At 42.1% G+C, this 22,974-nt stretch overlaps 1 protein-coding gene across 27 annotated transcripts in view; it reads left to right on the top strand.

Moving 5' to 3' along the window:
* Positions 1-22,974, top strand: part of MICAL3 (microtubule associated monooxygenase, calponin and LIM domain containing 3) — a 228,696-nt gene that overhangs the window by 3,567 nt on the left and 202,155 nt on the right. For 6 of the 27 annotated variants that reach the window (XR_015253912.1, XR_015253913.1, XM_086714512.1 and 3 more), the window contains exon 1: positions 14,658-14,938. The exons of 1 other annotated variant lie outside the window; for it this stretch is intronic. The gene's annotated coding sequence lies outside the window, so the exon portion shown is untranslated. Of the gene's footprint in view, positions 1-14,649; positions 14,939-22,974 lie in introns of those variants that run through there. 20 more of the 27 variants (XM_086714511.1, XM_086714508.1, XM_086714509.1 and 17 more) reach the window with 12 other exon arrangements.

Here is a 22,974-nt window from a genome sequence, read left to right as displayed (position 1 = left end):
AAAGTTGAATCAAATTAAATATTAAAAAGTCAAATTCTAGAACAGCTAGCAAAAAAAAAAAAATAGAATTCAATCTATTTTATATCTATGGATTATTTTGAATCAATAATCATGGATTATTTGAATCAATCCATGGGGGAGAGAACTGTTTATTCAAATTTAAATTTAAAATTTGACAGAAAATGAATACAGTGGGGGAAATATTTGCATTTTATATTATAGATTAAAAGTTAATGTCTTTAGGGGTGCCTGAGTGGCTCAATCAGTTGAGCATCCAACTCTGAATTTTGGCTCAGGTCTTGATTCCAGGGTCATGGGATCGAGCCCTACATCAGGCTCGGTGCTGAGCATGGAGCCTGCTTAAGATTCTCTCTCTCTCTCTCTCTCTCTCTCTCTCTCTCTCTCCTCTGCTCACACATGCAGAGAGAGAGAGAGAGAGAGAGAGAAAGAGAGAGAGAAAGAGAGAGAGAGAGGTGGGGTGTTGAAAAGGGAGAAGCAGAAAAAGTTAAGCATTGACTTAGGCTTTTTGAAGTCTCATTTCTAAAAAGCTCTTTATCCCAGGTGTGGTGGTACAAGAAACTGAGTGACAATTACAACTTCTGTTCTTCCTGTTGCTCTCTTACATTGAACCAAAACTTTAATGAAGTAGTTTGAATACTACCAAAAACATTCTTCAGAATTAAAAAAAAAAAACACACTATACACTATAATTCCATTTTCATGACATTCTGGAAAAGACAAAACTATAGAGAAAAAAATAAAGATTAACAATTTCCAGGAGCTGGAGGTGTGAGGGAGAAGTTGATTACAAAGGGGAACAAGGAAAGTTCAGGGATAAAATAACTATTTTATAACAGCATGTACTTGTTAAAAGCCAGAACTCTCCACTAAAAACAGTAAATTTTATAATATGTAAATTATACCTCCATAAACCTGACTGGGGGGAAAAAAACCTCCATGGATAAATTCAGCATCCATAAAAAGAAATTCACTCACATGAGGAAACAAATGAGCAAACACACAAATATGTGTTTATTTTGACAACAATCAAAAGTGCAAATTATAACGACACTGTGATACTGTTTTCCTTTTTGCTAACAATTAACAAATTTAAAAAATAACATAATGCTATTTAGAGTGCAATAGGTAAAATTTGGGGGGAATACAACATGCCAGTGTATAGGAAAAGTCCTAGAAGTACTATATTCTAGAATTTTTCCCAACAAAGTTATTTAATAAAGATTTTTGAAATTCCAAATGCATGAAAGATATCTTCTACTGTGTTAGATTTAATAGGAAAAATATAGAAAAAGCTGAAAAGTCTAACATTAGAGGAATAGTGGGAAAATGTGTGGTACATCAACACAATGGAATACTTTGCATTCATAACAAAAGCTTAAATCCAGAGACATGTACAAAGAAACATGGAAAAGATTTATGATTAAATGGACAACAAAACATAAAATAACAAGCATACCACATTTGTGCCATTAAGTAATGTGTGTGCACCTGGAAGACACAATATTCACATGCAAGTTGCTGTGCTAAAATAATGTATTATAGATGATTTTTAAGTTTTAAAAATTCACTTGCTGTTGTATATTGCCATTTCAATAACAAAGAACCCTCAAAACCTTCACGATCGAAAGAAATGAATGTGAAGAAGAAAAGAAATCCCAGATATTATCATATCACAGTTTTGTTTTCTTGGCCCTAGAAACCAGAAGAATCATGAGAGTCATGATTATGTTGAATAAGTTCAAGCTGTATGGATTTTCTTTCATTCTTGTTATGAGCTAATGTCTATTTGGGTAAATTCCTTGCTTATGGCAGGCAGTTTATAAATACTTGTTAACTGACTGACTAAATAGGTCTTTTAGTTGTGTTTTTCACAATCCTAGAAAAACCTGAATTTATCTCTGCAGAAGCATCAGAAATCTCAGTACAAATAACACTTTGCCCTTATCTGTATATTTTTAAAGGAATTTAATTTTTAAAATATTTTTTTTCACTTTTTGAATGTTTATTTATTTTTTTTTTTTAATTTTTTTTCAACATTTTTTATTTATTTTTGGGACAGAGAGAGACAGAGCATGAACGGGGGAGGGGCAGAGAGAGAGGGAGACACAGAATCGGAAACAGGCTCCAGGCTCCGAGCCATCAGCCCAGAGCCTGACGCGGGGCTCGAACTCACGAACCGCGAGACCGTGACCTGGCTGAAGTCGGACGCTTAACCGACTGCGCCACCCAGGCGCCCCTTGAATGTTTATTTTTGAGAGAGACAGAGACAGAATGTGAGTGGGTTAGGGGCAGAGAGAGAGGGAGACAGAATCGGAAGCAGGCTCCAGGCTCCAAGCTGTCAGCACAGAGCCCAACGCAGGGCTTGAACTCACAAGCTATGAGATCATGACCTGAGCTAAAGTTGGATGCTCAATCGACTGAGCCACCCACGTGCCCCTGGGGACTTTAATTTTTACAGCATACGGAACACATCTTTGGGGCTTTTTTCCCCTATTAAGAGAATTATAAGGTCATTGAAAGTATGTCACAATTCTGAAGAGAAAGACAAGGTATAGAATGGACAGGGATCTGGGGAAATTTTCTTAGAAATGTGCCTAATGTAGATGTTTAATTTTTTTAATTTTTATTTATTTTTGAGAGAGAAACAAAGACAGAGTGTGAGTTGGGGCGGGGCAGAGAGAGGGAGACACAGAATCTGAAGCAGGCTCCAGGCTCTGAACTGTCAGCACAGAACCTGATGTGGGGCTTGAGCCCATGAACTGCAAGATCATGACCTGAGCCAAGTCAGATGCTTAACCCACTGAGTCACCCAGGCATCCCTAATGCAAGTGTTTAAATGATGGAGCTGTTTTAATTGAATTGGGAAGGGAAGTGGGGAAAGGAGGGAAGAGATGGGGGCAGAAAAAAAACAGCAACTTAAAAAACCTTCTCTTTCTTTTTAAAACAAAGTTTTTTTAATGTTTATTTATTTTTGAGAGAGACAGAGACAGAGTGTGAGTGAGGAAGGGGCAGAGAGAGAGGGAGACACAAAATCTGTAGCAGGCTCCAGGCTGTCAGCACAGAGCCTGACATGGGGTTCGAACTCACGAGACGTGAGATCATGACCTGAGCTGATATCAAGAGTTGGAGGCTTAACTGACTGAACCACCCAGGCGCCACAAAACCTGCTCTTTCTCTTCCAGGCTCTGGTATTTTCAGACCAAATGGCTTAGTGTAGAATTTCTGTGTCCCCTCTTAGCCTTTGGTTTGCTGTGTAACCTGAAGACAGATATTTAGTGTCTCTGTGCCTCATTTTTATCATTCCTAAGAGGAATGAAAATTTTTTCTCTCTGCCTTCTCCAAAAACATATTGGGTGGAAGATTTAGATTGTATGCCTATGTGTGTATCCCCTCTGATCCTTTTCTTAAGGGCATATGTATTTTCTGATAGGCCTTCCACAGAGAGGACCTCAGGACACAGATGGAGAATAAAGATATGAGAGGAAACCCCCATAAACAAAACTGTGTGTGTGTGTGTGTGTGTGTGTGTGTGTGTGTGTGTGTGTGTGAGAGAGAGAGAGAGAGAGAGAGAGAGAGAGAGAGAGAGAGAGAAATAGAGAGAGAGTAGGAGGGAGAGATTGTACTTGTGTCAACTCAGAAGCAGTAATCTCTGAACTAAACAAGACCTCAATTAGTTTATTGAATTAACTCTGCAGAGATAATAAATTTCATATTTAGGGAAAAGATATTAATATGTATTAAGCACATATTCCAGGCCACTGCTTTCATGTACATATTTCCATCAACCCTCAACAACTCTGTGAAATGAGCATTATTTTTCCCATTTTTTAACTTGGAATTACTGCAGTTCAGAGACATTGATGTAACCAGGGTTCTATGCGGAGAGTGGAGAAGTGGGGTGTTGAGTTAATTTTGCCCTCATGACAAAATCTGCATTCTTCTCATGCCTCCATGTCAGATGGACTTGGCTTAAAATTCTGATTGTGGTTGCCACTCATTAGCTGTGTGACCTTGGGCAATTTTTTTTAACATCTCTGAAGTTCAATTATCTTATCTTAAAATAGGGATAATAATGACACAAAATGAGGTTCTTAAGAAGGTTAGCTTATACCTTTGGGTTTTTTGTTGTTGTTGTTGCAAACAACAAAGATAGACTTTAGGTCTAACTTTGGGGAGGGTGGAAGAAACTTATTGGAAGAATATGGATTAGCTAACATAATTGAATGAAAATTATATTACTAGGTCTTGCAAAGGATGAGGACTAGGGCAGCTAATGGGATCTAGAGAGTAGAAAGATAACCAGTTTCCTTCTTCAAGATATTCACAATGGGATATATCAGCTCAGGTTATTTTCCATTCTTGTGTCTCTCTGCTTAACACTGAATTATAGGAAGAGAAGTCAGCGTGGCCTTGGCTGGGCCATGTGCTGTCTACCTCATAGGTGGAGAACAAGGCATCTTAGTTGTCATGCCCACAGGCCTGCATGCAGTGTGGAAAGACAATTCCCACAGACAATGTAGGTGCTATTACCCAGCAAGAGGGCCTGGATGCTGAGCAGGCAAAAGCTGGTGATATCCACCACGGAATTAATGCATCAAGCATCCTAGGACCTGGAACAAAGGAACAGCTCTGTGAATGCTTGCTGTTGTTGTTTTCACATCACTTTTCATGAGACAGCCTCTCCAGACTAGTAAATTGTGGTGTAACAGTACATATTGAAATTATATCTCAGTGGTTTCTGTATGTGTGCCAAGTTATGATACACGTAGAAGATGGTATTTGACCAGTACCCTGGGGTGAACTGACAAGGTACTCCCACAGGAGGAGGCTTGATGGGAGGCTCTGGCCATTCCTGGTCCTACCAGGCAGCCCTGAGAGCTGAGGACATCACTATGTGGCACCCATTAGTGACACACCAGTAGCAAAGCTTAAGCTTATACAATAGAACTTTCAGATCACCTGCCATTACATAGTCTCAACTCGGCTTGTACCCCCTTTCTTCCTCCCAAATTAAACAAGGCTTCCCAGCAAGCAGGCAGGAGATGGAGTCAATAGTGGTGACCCTCAGCTATCTTCTGTCCCCACTCATTCCTAAGGCTTTCACTGTCAGAAATTCAAGATTGGCAGAAAATGAAAGTAACTTCTCTTTTAGATGAGGTTAGGGACCTCTGGCCCAAATGGCCTAAACTATCTTAGAAATGTTATTTCACTGCCTCTGGTGTTATTAAAGCCAATGATTTTTCCATGACATACTCTCCGGAGGCAGCTCTGAAACATGGTGCAGCTCTGGTTGATGCATACAGGCTGGGGTTCCAAGCAGGATGAAACTGGCAATACTAAAGACCTGTGATCATGGAGAGGTAAGAGGACTCAAAATACCATTAAATGTGGAAAAGATGTGGATGCTCTTCTTGTTCCTTTTCTCTTCTTTTTGGGGGAGAGTGGGGTTGATGTTTTTAAGTTGTTTTTATTTTTTCTCATTACAAAAGTACGTTCCATAGTCCATTCTTTCCCAAAATGAAAGTGCACAAATAAGCAAAAAGAAGATAAACTCAAACTCCACCCATCCCTCTCTCCACTTAGATGTTCACATGTTAATATTTATCCTTTCACATTATGTTTCTTTTTAAACTTCAATCTGCTTCCCCTGTGGGGCACTGAGGTGCTTCCAAAAAGCTCTGATAAGGTTGGGCGGGGGGAGGGGGGAATCGCTGATTCTTCTCTGCATGTAGGAACTGGAACAAGGGGAAAAGGGGCCTCACTTCTTGGAATGCCTTTTTCTATACCTCTCTGTTGAGGGACCACTCAAATAACCCTGCCATAAAACTTCCCTGATCTCTTAAATGGAAGCCTTCTTAGTATCACAAGATAGTACTTTCCACCTGGCAAAGTCCATTTTCTATCTGTGTCTCACTTTCCCTGCCCTATTGTTAGCTCCTTGAGGTCAAGACCCTATGTCTACTTGATCTTGGAATGCCATCAGTACCTACAAGTGCCTTGCCCATAACATGATGAATTAATGAAAAAGAATCGGAAGCTTAAATCAAACAGAACTTCAATGACCTCAAGCGGGAGTAAGGAGGATTTGGGATCCTGTAAATTCCCTCAGTAGGCACTGGACAAAGGAAGATTTGACATCTTTTCCTTCTCTGTAAAAGGCTGATCCACATGCTCTAGGAAGAGAGAGAGAGAGAGAGAGAAAGGAGGAAAGGAACAGAAAGGAGGAAGGAAGGAAAGGAAGGAAGGAAGGAAGGAAGGAAGGAAGGAAGAAAGAAAGAGAGAGAGAGAAAGAAAAAAGCGGTGCATAGGTGGCGCAGTCAGTTAAGCATCTGACTCTTGGTTTCAGCTCAGGTCATAATCTCATGCTGGTTGTGGAGCCTGCTTAAGATTCTTTCTCTCTGCCTCTGCCCCTCTCCCTGCTCACATGCTCTCTCTCTCAAAAATAAAATCAAATAAGGTAAAAATAAAGGGCTGATCCATTTGGATGTGTTCTCTTAAATCTAAAAAATACCAGTTTGTATACCAACAGTTTCAAGTTTGTTGGTTCCATTCTGAGGCTTTCTCAGGGCATCTTCTATCATTATTCCACTTCCTAAATGTGCAATATTGTATGCTCTCTCCCCTCTTCTCTCTTTTCTCAATTCGTTTTATTTTTTTCTCTTTCACAATTGAAAACAGAGTTGTGTAAAATAAGTCCTATTCAAATATAACCCAAGTGGACTGAACTTGACCCATGCCTTATGGAATATTGAAGCTGATGTTTTTATTTTTAAGAGCACTGTGAGCAGCAAAGGAAGGTAGAATTGGAAAGACAGCTTCTGTCCCTCCTCACTGCAAAAGGAACCAATCACAAGGGTATGCATATAATTATGCACACACACACACACATACACACACGTAAAACACAGCAAGATTTGCTGTGCTTCCTAGAGACTTTCAAGAACTTGGTCTGAGTTGGATTAGGGAAAAGCCTTCTTCAAAGTTACATTATGATTCTAGGAAACTCTATTGTGATGATAGAGTGTGGTAATTCTAGATATTATTTTGTAGCAACTCTGGTGACTAGAGATTTCTTCTATAGACTGTCTTGGTTTTTGCTTGCTCATACTTAGAATTTCTGATTACAGAACATACATACCAATGACGTGGGACAAACACTTCTTAATTTTTTGACATTGTATTGTGGAAAATTAATGCAAAAGTAGATTTGCAAACTTTTCAAGTTGCATTTAAACATCATTTTTCCTGGTATGGTGAAACTTGCAAATCAAGAATTAGTTAGATTTAATTAGTTTTTAAAAATCTATTTTTGTAACCTACTATGAAATGTTAGCCTAGGGATAAACCCCAGAACCCAGGATGTCTTCCAGCTCTGGGACATCCCAGTCCATGGTCCCCTTGGCTTTTCTCCAAAAGACTGTTGTTTCAACCCAGTCTTTGGTGTAGAAGAGGAGAGAAGCAAGGACATCAAGCTTTTCACATCCTCATGTCTTCATAGGGCCATGTGACAATGCATGTAGCCCAGGAATCAAAATTGTATCAAATCATCTTCTTCCTCTCTCTTCACTCTCTTATCCTATAGATAGAGAAGATAGGCCTCTGAGCCTGTCCAAGGAATCCTGGGAGACTTCAGGCTACATATAGCTTGGGATATCCCTGGAGCTATCTTAAAGCTAAACACCTCTGGGGGTCATGATGAACTGAACTAGTGGCAGTAATGGGTGTGACATTTGTAGTACTTGGGCTGAGTTCCTATTGAACTACAGAATCCATCCACAGCCAGTGTTTCAGTAAGCAATTTTTTCTTTGCCATGAGAGAAAGCTGACCCGATCTAAGTTAAAAAATAGGGCGTAATTACTGTTTCATATAACTGGCCCATGAGACTTGATTCAGGGCTCACAGATGAGACCAGGTCCAGCTCTACCTCTCTCCATTTCTCAACTCCACTCCTTCTGGTTTGTTCCTCTTGCAGGCCAGGTCTACCTCATGGCCCCAGATGGCTGCTAGCAGCTCCCAGAGCTATCTGTATCCCACTTCAAGTCCAGAGAAGGGTTGTGATCAATACCAGCAAACTACACTGAGAATGGGAGAGGGGTAAATTCTTCAATGGGATATTAGGCTTGTTAATGGCTGGAGAAAAGGAGATCATGTAAAGGTCAACCACAAAAAAAGCCAAGGGACAAGAAAGCTAAGCAAGAGCTGAGAGTAATATTGAGTGGATTAGTCAGCCGCTCAATATAGAGGATGGATTGCCAGATTGGCCCATCTTGGACTTGTCCCCATCACAGAATTGGGCATTGTTGAAGAAACTCAAATTGATTGTATTTTATTGTTATTTTTAAATGTTTATTTTTGAGAGAGAGGAGTGGGGAGGGGCAGAGACAGAGGGAAACACAGAATCTGAAGTAGGCTCCAGACTCCAAGCTGTCAGCCCAGAACCCAATGCAGGGCTCAAACCCACAAACCATGAGATCATGACCTGAGCCTAAGTTGGACATTTACCCAACTAAGCCACCCAGGTGCCCCTCAAACTGATTTTAATATTAGCCAGTAGTAAGTATAACTTGGGTCACTGGTATCCGTTTTAGTTGAAAAAGTTTCTATGCATGGATTTGTTACCCATTTCAAAGCTATAATGTATAGGTTTATGTGTTGTTTTGAGCCATCTGTTCCACTACCTTTTTATTGGTTCAGGTGAAATGATACTGAGTTTGTCTGAGCATTGATCATTTGGCAGATTCTACTCTGATTTTTCTATAGTTTTTCAGGGAGTTGGGAGAAGAATGGTTGAATGAGGAAAAGGGAAACACTCATTTTGTGGTTTAATTCCAGGGCACTTGAAAGGAAAAATGCATATTTATTACCTTGGCAGGTAAAAATACACACTATAATAATTTACACAACGAGATGTTTTTCATCTGTCAAATTGACAAGGATTACAAAAGAAGACAAATGCCCAGGATTGATGAGGGTTCAGAGAAATAGCCCCAACATACCTTGCTGGTGAGAAAGTAACTGGTGTAAACTTCCTGAGAGACAATTTGGCGATATAAATGAAACATTTAAAAATGTGCATGTCTCAGCAAAGGAAACAATCAACAAAACTAAAAGGCAACCAACGGAATGGGAAAAGATATTTGCAAATGACATATCTGACAAAGGGCTAGTATCCAAAATCTATAAAAAGCTCACCAAACTCCACACCCAAAAAACAAATAATCCAGTGAAGAAATGGGCAGAAAACATGAATAGACCCTTCTCTAAAGAAGACATCTGGATGACCAACAGGCACATGAAAAGATGCTCAACGTCGCTCCTCATCAGGGAAATACAAATCAAAACCACATTCAGATATCACCTCACGCCAGTCAGAGTGGCCAAAATGAACAAATCAGGAGACTATAGATGCTGGAGAGGATGTGGAGAAACGGGAACCCTCTTGCACTGTTGGTGGGAATGCAAACTGGTGCAACCACTCTGGAAAACAGTGTGGAGGTTCCTCAAAAAATTAAAAATAGACCTACCCTATGACCCAGCAGTAGCACTGCTAGGAATTTACCCAAGGGATACAGGAGTACTGATGCACAGGGTCACTTGTACCCCGATATTTATAGAAGCACTCTCAACAATAGCCAAATTGTGGAAAGAGCCTAAATGTCTATCAGCTGATGAATGGATAAAGAAATTGTGGTTTATATACACAATGGAGTACTACGTGGCAATGAGAAAGAATGAAATCTGGCCCTTTGTAGCAACGCGGATGGAACTGGAAAGTGTGATGCTAAGTGAAATAAGCCATACAGAGAAAGACAGATACCATATGTTTTCACTCTTATGTGGATCCTGAGAAACTTAACAGAAACCCATGGGGGAGAGGAAGGAAAAAAAAAAAGAGGTTAGAGTGGGAGAGAGCCAAAGCATAAGAGACTCTTAAAAACTGAGAACAAACTGAGGGTTGATGGGGGGTGGGAGGGAGGGGAGGGGAGGTGATGGGCATTGAAGAGGGCATCTTTTGGGATGAGCACTGGGTGTTGTATGGAAACCAATTTGACAATAAATGTCATATATTAAAAAAAACAAAATAAAATAAACTTTAAAAGATAAAAAAATAAAAATAAAAAAAGTGCATGTTTTTGACCAAGGAATTCTATTTCTAGAAATACTAGGAAATAATCATAAACATATATAAACATTTACATATATGAATAATCCTTGAAGTTACATATAATAAGGAAAAATTGGAAATAATCAATGACTGGAAGTAAAATCTTGGTTAAATAACTTAAAGTATAGCCACTTAAAGTGCAGCCACTTAAAATCATGAATTAGAATTATTGGCATGGGAAAATTCCTAGTCTATTGTTAAGGAGAAAGTAGACTGCAGAACAGTTTGGTCAAATTTTATTTAAAAGATACATACAGGGGCACCTGGGTGGCTCAGTTTGTTAAGTGACCAACTCTTAATTTCAGCTCATGGCTGTGTGATCAAGCCCTACATTCAGCTCTGTGCTAAGTGTGGACCCTTCTTGGGAATCTCTCCCTCTCCCTCTCTCGCTGCCCCTCTCCCCCACTTGCTTTCTCTCTCTCTCTCTCCCTCTCCCAAAATAAATAAATAAACTAAAATAAAAAGATACATACAAAAAAAGAAGACACATACACAAAGAAAACATAGGAAAATACGTTACAATAGTAACAGTGAAATGCTGTTAAGGGTAATGGGTAATTTTAAATTTTTTGTACTTTTCTGTATTAAAATTTTTTTAAACAATGAACATGTATTACTTTTGAAATCAGAAAAAAATACTTTCTTAAAGTAAGACAGAACAGACAATTCTTCTAATGCCCAAATTATGGATTGATATTATTCCCCCTACTGTTTTATACATGTCTAGTTATTTCTGGGTACCCTACATTTCTCCACCTTCCTCCCCAATATATATGCCCATCTCTCCCACCCCTGCCCTCGCCCAGAATTCAGCCCAGTGGTCCTCATCCTATTCTAGAGGATGGGCCTTCCAACATGAGCTTGCAATTAGACTGGGGATGGAATCCAATCCATTCCTCACCAAGTGGATCTGCTGTTTATCAACTTCTCCACTTAATAAACTTCATGTATGATCCATCAGGATAGCCCCAAACAATCTGATGGTCCTTTGCTCATAGTAGGTGCCCACTAAATGTTAGAGTGCATAAATAAAGCATTTAGATAAGTGCATTTGAATGCTCTGTGGAGATAAGAAAAGTCAGGAGAACAATGGGAGTGAAAATTAACTGGACTGACTAGTTCTGGACCAGGCAATGAGCACCACAAGTATTGGCTTCAGAATTACCATGCTCAAGCTTCTTGATTGACATTAAAAGTTTACTGGCTCTCACATCATTTTGCCAGTGTGTCCTCCCCTGTGAGGATTTCAGCAGTTTAAAAAGAATGAAGTCATTAGCCCAGCTTCTATTTTCAGGGCTATGTTACAAGTGTCAGTGAAGCAGGGTATTTTACTAAACAGCAATTTGGAAACGTCCCTGAATCTGTCAGCCCTGCACATAGAGATTCCTTCCTCATAGGCATGGTGCTGGTTCTATCTCCAGGTGCTCTAGGCAGTTGGGGGGGGGGGCAGTTTTTGTTGCTATTTGCTATTGAATTTGCCAGATGTGTCAAAGGCAGTCTCAGAGACTAATATAATATATTATATAAACAATAATTGTTTATAAACAATATATATAATATAAACAATATATATAATATATATATTATAAACTATATATATAAACAATATACATTGTTTATAAACAATATAATATATTATGTAAACAATAATTGTTTATAAACAATATAAACAATAAGACAGTAGAAAGAAATACATAGTGCTTCTCACTCTTTGTAGAAGCCCTCCTTGACTTATTTTCTGCCCATGGTAAGCACTGGTACCATTCTCCCTGGATTCCATGGTGTGGGGTTTGCTGTTATTTGTTCCTGTGTTGCTTATAATTGTTTTCTACTTGTTATATGTGAAAAGATTGTATTCACTCAGGAAGCAGGGATTTCAATGGGAAAGATGGACAACTTGGAAAACCAGACTTCATTACTTACCAGCCTTGTTACCATAGCCAAACTGGTCAGGCTTTCTGAGCTGTAGTTTTCTTTCTCACTGCAAACAAACTGCCTCTAACCTGACATGATTGTTTTGAGCCTTAAATGATTTTATAGGTATAGAAATGTAAAAAAAAATGGTATAAGTGTATAACATTATCTCTTGTATAGAATGCAGTAGGTTCTTACGAAATAGGAGATGGGGACACCTGAGTGGCTCAGTCGGTTAAGCCTCCAACTCTTGATTTTAGCTCAAGTCATGATTTCAGGGTTCATGAGTTCGAGCCTCACGTCAGGCTCTGTGGCTCTGTGCTGAAAGTGCAGAGCCTGCGTGGGATTTTCTCTCTCCTTCTCTCTGCCCTTCCCCCACTCACGCCCTTCCCTGACAAAATACATAAATAAACTTAAAAAGAAAAAGAAGTAGGAGATAATATTGTGCTGTGGGGTTGTGAAGGTAGAAACTACAGTTAGACCTCTACTGTGTGCACTTGGGCAAATCAGCTTCTCTAAGACTCACTTTCTCTCCACAAAACAGGAATTATAATAGCACTTCATAGATTTGATGTGATGGTGAAATGAAATGATACATGCAGAGCACTTCCCAACAGTACTTAGCACATAGTAAGCATTCAATGAATGTAAGCAGCTGCTGTTGTAAATGAATGAGAGAGGTAATTATGTCAATAAATATTGCACATTGGAGGGGTGCCTGGGTGGCTCAGTCAGTTAAGCACCCGACTTAGGCCCAGGTCATGATCTCGTGGTTCACGGGTTCGAGCCCCGTGTGGGCTCTGTGCTGACAGCTCAGAGCCTGGAACATGATTCAGATTGTGTGTATCTCTCTCTCTGCCCCTCCTCCACTTGCACTCTGCCTCTCTCTCTCAAATATGAATAAATGTTAAAAAATAAAGAAAACCATAATGCCATTTAAAAAGAAAAGAAAAAAATTGCATATTGGGGCAGAAACTCAGGATTATGGTAGCACAGAATAGAAATAGGAGCTCTGTAAGCTAGCAGCTTCTGTTAATCAACTTGGGAAAGTTTCATGGAGAAATAATTGGAGGATGAGTTGGGGGTGTGTGTGTAGAGTTGAGCTTATTAGAAAAATATCCCAGGGGCGCCTGGGTGGCTCGGTCGGTTAAGTGTCCAACTTCAGCTCGGGTCATGATCTCACAGTTTGTGGGTTCGAGCCCCACGTCGGGCTCTGTGCTGGCAGCTCAGAGCCTGGAGCCTGCTTCGATTCTGTGTCTCCCTCTCTCTCTCTACCCCTCATCTGCTCATACTCTGTCTCCCTCTCTCTCAAAAATAAATAAACATTAAAAAATTAAAAAGAAAAGAAAAGAAAAGAAAAATATCCCAAATACTTCATATAATTTGGAAGAAGGTTGAGTGGATGTAGGGTGAGCAGATGATGGAAGGTCAAAAAGTTCTGAAAAATGAAGGTGGAGTTGGTCTGAAGTTTGGTGGCCAAAACATAGGCTTAGATGCCAGTATAAAGCTCTAAAATAGAGCAGACTAGGTCCCCAAGGGATGTTTTCAAAGTCTTGAATTTGACATGTAATATGACCAAAAGCATAATTGGTCATGTATAGTTGAATGGCATGCCAGAGACTTCAGATAGCACTTCAGCAACCCTGATGAAGACTTTAGCAAGCTTTGGCAGGGATTCTGGACAGTTCAACAGGTGAATTAATTATTAATTGAAACTTTGATGCTGTGGATGAAGAGAGAAGGAAGAAGAAGAAGTGACTTGCAAGAGCAGAAATTATGAGATACTGGGGGTAGTAGGGAGTTGGGGTTCTCTCCACACATAAGAGGAATGCTTTTAAGAGAGGAGGGACAAAGTATATTGAATTTGTCTTCATAAAAGATGGGTTTATACTGTCTGTATAAAGGATTTGGTGCCAAAAGTTCAAAGTTCTTTAAGACGGTGGAGCATGGCGAATATTGAAGAATATATGTAAATATTGCTAATCCCATGCAAAGGATTGTAGGATCACAAAATATGAGAAAGCCCATCAGAGATCACTTCTAGTCCAATATTGTCATTGGATTAGATGAGGAAACTGAGGCAGAGAGATGGAGTAACCTACCCAAAGCCACACACATGTCTGGCTCAATTCTCTCCGTATTTTCTTTTAGCTGTCTAACCCAAACATTTGAGGAGCCCCTAATCTCTTTGTTTCCGGTCTGGCTAGGATTAGTAAAAAAATTTCTGGTTTTGTTTTGTCGTGATTTCTGAGGGCAACAAACAAGGTCCCTTTAAACGCATCCTCTCTTCTCCCCATCTGGCAGGTTTGATATGCCCACCGTGCTTTTCCATTGGCCATTTTGTGTGGCTCCTTGCGCCCTTCCAAGATTCACAACCAATCAAATCCTCCCTCTCTCTTGGGCCTGGCTTTGAGGAATGTACCATATGGACCATGCGGGGAAGTAGGGAGGAGGAAGGGAGTGGCGACAGCTCATTTCTTCACCTTCTGCATATAACCGTGAGATTCTGGCAAAGTCTGAGCCTGTAGGTAGCAACAGCAACCCTAAGGATGGGAACCAAGTGCCATTTTTAGAGGCGCACTTAGATCTGTCACCCCCGAGGCTGGGGCCCTATGGTCAGGGCTCGAGGGCTGCAGCCCCCGCCCTCCCATGTGCCCGCCCAGCCACCAGCGGCGGCGCCGCTGCCTTAGCTGCTGCCGCTGCTGTTGCCCGCGCGGACGCTGCGGCTGGCGTGCTGGGGCTGCGGGACTGCGGGGCTGCGGGCCCGGAGCGGGGCTCGGCGGCCCAGGCCGGCCAGGGGACGCTGGCGCCGAGCGACACACCAGCATGAGACGGAGGTGAGGACCGGGCTTCGGGACCCAGACCGGCCCCAACCGTTCCGTGGGGGCCTCATTCCACCAGCGCCCCAAGTGCAGGGTTTCCGGGGCCCCCAGAGGGCGGCTCTAGAGCAGGCGACCGCGGCCACCCGACCTGTGGCTGAAGACCTGCCTCCCCTGGGCAGCCCGGAGGGCTCGGGACCCGCCGTGGGCGCTTGGCGCCTCCTTCTGGCGGCCCCTTGGAGCCCTTTCCCTAGCGGGGCGGCGGACCGACGAGGAAGCCCCTCCTCGCGCTTCCCCGGCCCTCCCGGCCCCTGTCCTTGACCTCCAGGAGTTGGATGTTCGGTCAAGGGCGGCCGCGCGGGCCCCAGAGTTCCAGGGGAGCTTGGCACTGGCGAAAGCCAGGGGAAGGGGGAGGCTTCCAGCAATTTGTGAGTGGGAGAGTGGCAGAGTGGCTTGGAATGAGTCTTCTGGGGAAGCTTTGGGGGCGGGGGCGAAGATCTCTTATCTTAACCGGTGTCGGGAGGCTTAGGGATGGAGTGTGCACTGTCCTGCCGCCCCAGCCCAGCCCCTGGGCCATTGGCTTTCCACTGGAGCTGAGGTATGGGGCTCCTCTGTCGCACCGTGGCTGGGCAAGTGCCCGCATCCCGAGGGTAGATCTTGTCCTGATACCCTTGATCGGGAGTCTAGCAGGGGGATGAGTATGGGCTGCTGAGTCGCTATGGTCAGGTGGCCACGAGAGAACCATGAAGTGCTTTTCCCTTTTATTTTCTTATGGTAGTGTTGGACTGGTTGAGATGATGGCAGCCACATACGTCACTTATCTATGAGCCACCGCCCCCCGCCCCCCCTCCCCCGCCTAACTGCCTTACAAGGTGATAGCGTTATTGGAGGTCTGTGTGGTACGCTGAAAATTGCTAGTTTAAAAATCACCCTAAGGAGCCCTATACACAGATCAGAGGCTCACCTTCTGTTAGCAGAAAGCCAGACGTGGTGATAGCCTTAGCTTTGCAGGTTCTGGCATGGATGGTAAACTAGTCATCACAATTGTTTGTTGGGCTCCTCAGGCAAGGCCTCTACCTCATCCCATTAGGGGGCATGGATTAGCCCTATATTTTGGCTGATTTTTCTCCAGAGTCTTAATTCAGGGAAAGCGTTCCAAGAATACAGAACACAATTATGTTCTTTTAACGTTAGTGTTTAACACAGACATTAACTATGGTTAATATAAAGTGCATTAATGTAGAGGTCAGTTGTGAAAAGTGTCCTTTTTAAGGCTTATTACTTTTTTCTTTTTTCGAGAGTTGTAGATGGAGAGAATGGCATTTACACATCGGAACATCAGTGTGTATTTGGTCCCATCTGACAGTTTGCTATGTAGACAATCATTTAGGATGATGGCTTTGTACCCCAAGGGTGAGAATGAGTTGGGTTTTATAGTGAGAATGATATCTCACTTTGAATTGCTGCTGCCAGCAGGAAGGCTTTGCCCTCTCATTACCTGGCCGTACAGATGCCAATTCATTGTGGTTGCTTTCTCTTGTGAGCACATCTGTAAAGATCCTTTAAGAGGATATTATAAATTCTGTATTTGATTGTTAAATGTACTCTCAGGTCAGTAATTTGGCTTGGGTTGTTTTAGCCCTACAGTGAGTTCTTCTTGTGCTTCATTTTTAAAAATTCTTAAACTTTTTGGGTAGTGTATTAAATAGCTTCAAGTTAATTCCAGAATTAGTGGAAAAACATAGTTTGAGTATTCCTCTTGCAAAGAATCTTTAGGAACTGGGACCTTGTTCCTATCCAAGACTTCTTTGTGTGTTCACAACACTAACCTTTGAAATGTCTAGAACTTGTCAGACTGTGATTTTTTTACCCCCAATTGGGATGGTTCCCATTCAGTGAGGACTGCTTCATGGTGTTTGTAGATGTGGGAGAGAAAAATGGGCTTTGGAATAATATATATACTTAGTTCAGTGCCTGGCATATAGTAGATGATTAATAAAAGTAGATAAAATTTTTTTTCCCCTCTTTGGGTTTGGGAGACAGACATGTGGTTGATGAATCGGATGCAGTTTTGCACGCTTCCTTAAGTTAGGAAAATTAGCCACCCTCCCTTCCCACCTTAACCTCTAACTCTAACACCACAATTTTTATAGTAAGTTAAAAATGAAACTCAATGCCTGGACCTAAAAGTAAAAGTCAAACAAGGAAAAAATTGAGTTCTTCTTCCCAGCTCACATATTACATTTTAAACCACTCAGTATAGGAGAGAAAGTGGTGGTAAGAATTGACCCTTTCTTGGGTCTTTTGAGCAGTCATCCTGCAGATAAGGATTTTGGTTGTTGTTGGTTTAACATGTCAAGTGGAACTAAAAACCTTTTCTAATTTCTTCTGACACTGGTGCCTGAGAAATGGCCCAGGATGGTTGAAGCTTGACCAACAGACAGGGGCACAGTCTTAGATTTGGTGGGCTTTATAAGAAGAAGCCTTTTACTTCTTCCTGCTTTAGCAGGCTCATTGTGAGCAGATTAAAAGGCTATCAAATCTGATGTTCTTGAAAGAGAAAGAAATGTCACTGGTTTCTTTATGTCCAATAATATTGGGTGTGACATTTTAATAATAATCATACTCTGGATTCACTTATTTTTTCTTTGTAGAAGTAAAAGCTTCCTTGTTGCCTTTTTTTTTAATGTCTGTTTATTTTTGAAGGAGAGAGACCAAGCATGAGTGGGGGACGGGCAGAAAGAGAGGGAGACACAGAATATGAAGCAGGCTCCAGGCTCTGACAGACCCCGATGCAGGGCTTGAACTCATGAGATCATGACCTGAGCCGAAGTTGGACGCTTAACCAACTGAGCCACCTAGGCAAACCCCAGCTTTTTCATTGCCTTTTATCTCATAGATTCTTACTTGTCTCTGAGATGTTCAGAGTTTAGTACAGTTTATTATTCCCATTTTATAGATGAGAAGGTGGAGGTGACATAATTTGCTCTCAGTTGCAAGTGAGGTGGGGCCTGAACTGGATTTGAATTTAGTTTTCCTTCTTTTTTTTTTTTTCAACGTTTATTTATTTTTGGGACAGAGAGAGACAGAGCATGAACGGGGGAGGGGCAGAGAGAGAGGGAGACACAGAATCGGAAACAGGCTCCAGGCTCTGAGCCATCAGCCCAGAGCCTGACGCGGGGCTCGAACTCACGGACCGCGAGATCGTGACCTGGCTGAAGTCGGACGCTTAACCGACTGCGCCACCCAGGCGCCCCTAGTTTTCCTTCTTATATTACATTTAATTGATACTTTTGTAGGGAAAAACCCCCACTTTTTTTTTTTTTGGAACTTGACGGACTTAAAGATAACAGACCATTGTGCTTTTCTGATTGACTAGACAGCTACGGATAGTTGATGCTTATTGAGTGCTTAAGTATGGGAGTCTGTGCTAGGTACTTTATGTATATTACCTCATTTATTCCTCACAACAGTATACAAGGTAGGGCTTATTATTACCCCCAGTTTTATAGATAATGAACTAGGGTTTGATGAGACCCTAGGTCAAAGGAGTGACAGAAAGCAGGGCTGGCACTCAGACCTGGGCTGTCTGATTTCAAAGTGTGTGCTCTTAACTCCCATGCTTTAGTGGTGACTAAGGAGCAGACGTCAGAGTCCCTAATTCCTGTTGCTGGTGCCTGGGACCTGATGAGCTGTGATTGTACTGGGGCTTTATTTTTCACCGAAGTAAAGTTTTCACATCCTGGAGTTTTCTTGTACCACAAATATTCCTCTAGCCAGGTGGAGGGTCATTACTGTAGAAAACATAATCAGAGCTGAAAAAGCATCTATATTTGGGGAGTACGAAGTATTTATTAAGACCAAAAGGGGAGAATAGGGAAAGAGAGAATCAAGGTGGTTTGTTGACAGGAAATTTGTGATATTCTAACACAGGGGATGTCTTTAGTACCCCTGCTTTTTAACTTGAGCTGTGGGTTGAAATTGTAAACCAGGAGGCACAGCAGGACTGGGCTAGAATCTGTGTAGTATTAGGCTCTCAGTTTCTACTTTAGATGGCAAAGTTGAAAATCTGATTCCTTTTCAGTCTTTAGCTTCCTTAAACAATACAGTACGTTGTGGGAATGGTGGGGTATTGTTTGGAGTTTTACCTAAACTCTTTGTGGACTTCCCCTTCCTTCTATCCCCTCCCCCACCCCACCCCCCATCTTTGGTTCCACTTTTCAGAATTCAGCTCTGATTCTGTAGAATTGGGTGGAATCGTGGAGGGTGTCAGGCTCCAAGATGCTTGGGATACACCAATGAATAGAACACCCCTACCCCTGTGGGCTCAGCAGTACATGACTTGTTTTCTTGGTGTGGGCTTTAGCTGTCTTGGCTATGAAGGTTTATAGTCATCAAGAAGCTGGGGAGGTAGGACAGGGAAACTTATCACCCCAAACCCTGTAATTCATTGACTTTTTGTTATTGGCAAGTCAGAATTTCCCAGAGGAGAGAAAATTGCCACAACATACAAAAAAAGGAAAGCGGTGGTAATCAGATTACAGAAGGGAGGAGAAGTAGGACTGTTGGTCTGTACCTTGCTGAGAGGCGGAAGGACAGGAGCTTCTGCTGAGTATTAAGTTCTGTGGTAAGAACAGCTATGTCTCCCTGCATCCCTCTTGCAGGGCCTGCTCTGTCTGTCACAGCAGGGAGAAGCGAGCATGTCTTGGTATGTGAATGAAAACCAGGAAAGGCGTCTTTCTGCATTAGATGGGTCTACAGAGGTCTGTCCTTTTTTTGTATATTGTATATCCAGTGAAGAATATGGTTTGGTTAACTCTGGAAGGAGAGAGACAGCCGGTGGTTAACTAGTAGCTTTTATTGACTTCCTTACTACTTTAAAATAAATAATAACTGAAAGGCAAAGTGAAACTTTGGTCCCAGCCTTGCCCTCTCTCCTGCCCTACTTCTCTTCTGTTGATTTAAGTAAAGTATGGAGGAGGCTTGAGGGGAGGTAAAGTATGGGGAGGACTTTCCTATGTTAGTGTTGGAGCTTAGGAAGACAGGAGGAGCAGAGTAATCCAAAGGGAACATTAAGAGTAGCCAATAACTTGGGGCACCTGGGTGGCTCAGTCGGTTAAGTGGCTGACTTCAGGTCATGATCTCATGGTTCGTGAGTGTGAGCCCCATGTCTGGCTCTGTGCTGACAGCTTGGAGCCTGGAGCCTGTCTCAGATTCTGTGTCTCCCTCTCTCTCTGACCCTCCCCTGCTCACACTCTGTCTGTCTCTCTCTGTCTCTCTCTCTCTCTCTTCAAAAATTAAATAAATATTAAAAAAAAAAAAAAAGAGTAGGCAGTACTTACTCCTAGATGCTGTAGCTCCTCTGGGTTACAACAAACCTTCAGCACAGACTGCTTCCACAAAACACTGACTTGTAAAATCGACTGCACTCCTCCCCATCTTCCCCCCATTTCAACCACCTCTACCACCAGAGCTGCCTTGTGATTGAGAATTGTTGGGTTTGTGAGTGGAAAAGGAAAAGAAGTGAGGAAGGTAGCATCATGATGATAATGACATTAGCAGTGGTAGCAGCACAGACAGAGACAAATTGTGTATCAGGCTCCACATGGATGAACTCATTCAGTCCTCACAGCAACCTTGGAGGATAGGTACTGTTATGATTCCTGCTTTGTACATGAGGAAGCCAAGGCACAGGGAGCAGTGACTTACTGAGTGTCTCAGAAAGTGGTGGAGACAGACTTCAAACTTGGGCATTTGGTTCCAGACTTGTGCTCTCATGGACCAGTGAAGGGCCGCTGACTTGAGTAGACTTGCACCTAGAAGTTTTCTCCATCCTGAGGGTCACCTTTCCTCTCTTCCAACCTCCCCTTCATTTTCACATTTAATCCCGTTCTTACTTTTAAGTTACTGATCTGAAATGCTACAGGAGAGATGTATTTAGGTTAACTGGCTTCTTCCTTTAAAATTGGGGCAGAGTCAGAGAAGGTAATTTTGAAGCATTTAGAGAACACAGGCCCAGGTGGGCTTCCAAGAAGGGATACCTAGGACAGTATAAGAGTCTTCAGGGACTTAGGGGCTGGATCATGGGATCTGGAAAGAATGCTGATGACAGCTCTACTTCTAGAAAAGATGAGGAACCCTTTCCTTTCCCTCCTCTACCTTTTGTCTTGGCATGGGTTGCTTATTCCCAAGACCTAGAACTTAAGCAACCCTCTCATTGCCCTAGCTTTATGGATGATTAAAAAAAAATTTTTTTTAAACTTTTATTTATTTTTGAGAGACAGAGGAGAGGCAGAGCATGAGCAGGGGAGGGGGAGAGAGAGAGAGAGATACAGAATCTGAAGCAGGCTCCACGCTCTGAGCTGTTTGTTAGCAGAGAGCCCAACATGGGGCTCGAACTCATGAACTGGAGACCATGACCTGAGCTGAAGTCAGACGCTCAACCGACTGAGCCACCCAGGCGCCCCCCCCCCCTTTTTTTTAAATTCTTTTTTAACATTTATTTATTTTTGAGAGGCAGAGCACAAGCAGCGGAGGGGGAGTGGATAATTTTAATTTCATTTACTTAAATAAATTAGTCTGGGGTCCTAACCATGTTTGGAACAGAACCTTTTACCCAGTTTGGTCATAACTGATCAAAGTCATTATTTCCCTGTGAAAAAGGAAAAGGGAAATAGTGTGACCAGTGACATGGACATGTGTCAGTTTGTTTCTAAAACAGGTTTTTCTCAAAACCAGACTTGGAGAGGAAGAGGGGAAAAAAATCAACTTTCTGCCTTTGGCATTTTAAGTATCTTTAGGCAAGTGAGTCCTGTGGACAATTATGTAGTAATAGCTGTTATTTACTGAGTGTTACTATGGGCTATACACTGTGCCAACTGCTTTAATATGCACACATCATTTCTTAAGTCTTAAGTACTGTCACTCCTATTTTACGATAGGAAACTGCTCCAGAGAGGGTAAGGTCCATAAACCCAATAAGTTGTAGAGGCTGGATAACTCTAAATCACTTCATTATAGGGTGAAATGTTGAGGGAGCAAAAGGAAGAGAAAATGGGGAAGAAAAAGACAGTGTCGGGCAGGAGAAAGAAGTTCATGAGATGGCAACAGCCCCTAGGATTTATTGCACCCTGTGTATCTAGCTTCAGTGAGCTTGGTGGAGCACAAAGAAGTCCATGGACCTCAACCACCTTAAGGGAGCTGGGGAACCAAGAAGTTTGAGAACCTAAGAGTAAATTTTAGGTTACACACTGGGACTTGGTTTCAGTACGCATTTATTGAGTAACTACTATATAATAAAGCAAGTGCCAGGTATTAAAACAATGTCTGCCAGCAAGAGGTCACCATATTTCCAGGGCAGGCAGACACAAATGCAGAAAACTATATAGTGTGTTGGGATAAGTCACTTAACTGGCCAGGGATCCCTGAACATGGAGTGGTAAGAAAATTTATATTTACTGGCAAAATATTTCTTTTTGATTCAGTTTTGTTAATTTCATGCACATAAGGTTGAGAATTTCTGAAATTTACCTACCCCCTGTGGCTATTGTTTCTGGAATGTTTGTGTTTTAGCAAACAGAGGATCTCTTTGCAGCCCCTCAGCTGGGGCCACCTCCCTTTCCTGCAGGCTGCCGTTAGGCCCGTCACTACTGTGGATCTGTTGAGTTTGGTGTGCTTGTCCTTGTGTAGTCATTTGGTGACTTGCTTGGATGTATATGTTCTCCCTTGCTAGAGGAGCATGCTGCTGGGCTGTGCCCTTTCCAGGTGTTCTAGTAGGGGAAGGAGCAGTCCTGGGCATGGAGATGCTTTACCAATGTTTTGGGAATTAGATCAGACCATGTCACCACTATGACTCCTTTCTAACTCTAGGACCACATTACTGTGCCAATAGTGACCTGGGCACCCAGTAGTAGCCTTGTGGTGGTTGGTATCTGCCAGCCCTCCTACTCCTCCATCTTTCTTAAGTATCTCTTTGTCATATGCTATACTTGGAAATTGATATATTGTGGAAAAGGCCTAATAGGGCTTCATATTGCTTGTTAGGCTTACATACA

Source organism: Puma concolor, chromosome B4 (assembly GCF_028749965.1).
Source record: "Puma concolor isolate L17-30 chromosome B4, mPumCon1.1.hap2, whole genome shotgun sequence".
Classification (NCBI taxonomy): domain Eukaryota; kingdom Metazoa; phylum Chordata; class Mammalia; order Carnivora; family Felidae; genus Puma; species Puma concolor.
This window is presented reverse-complemented; position numbering and strand designations above follow the sequence as displayed.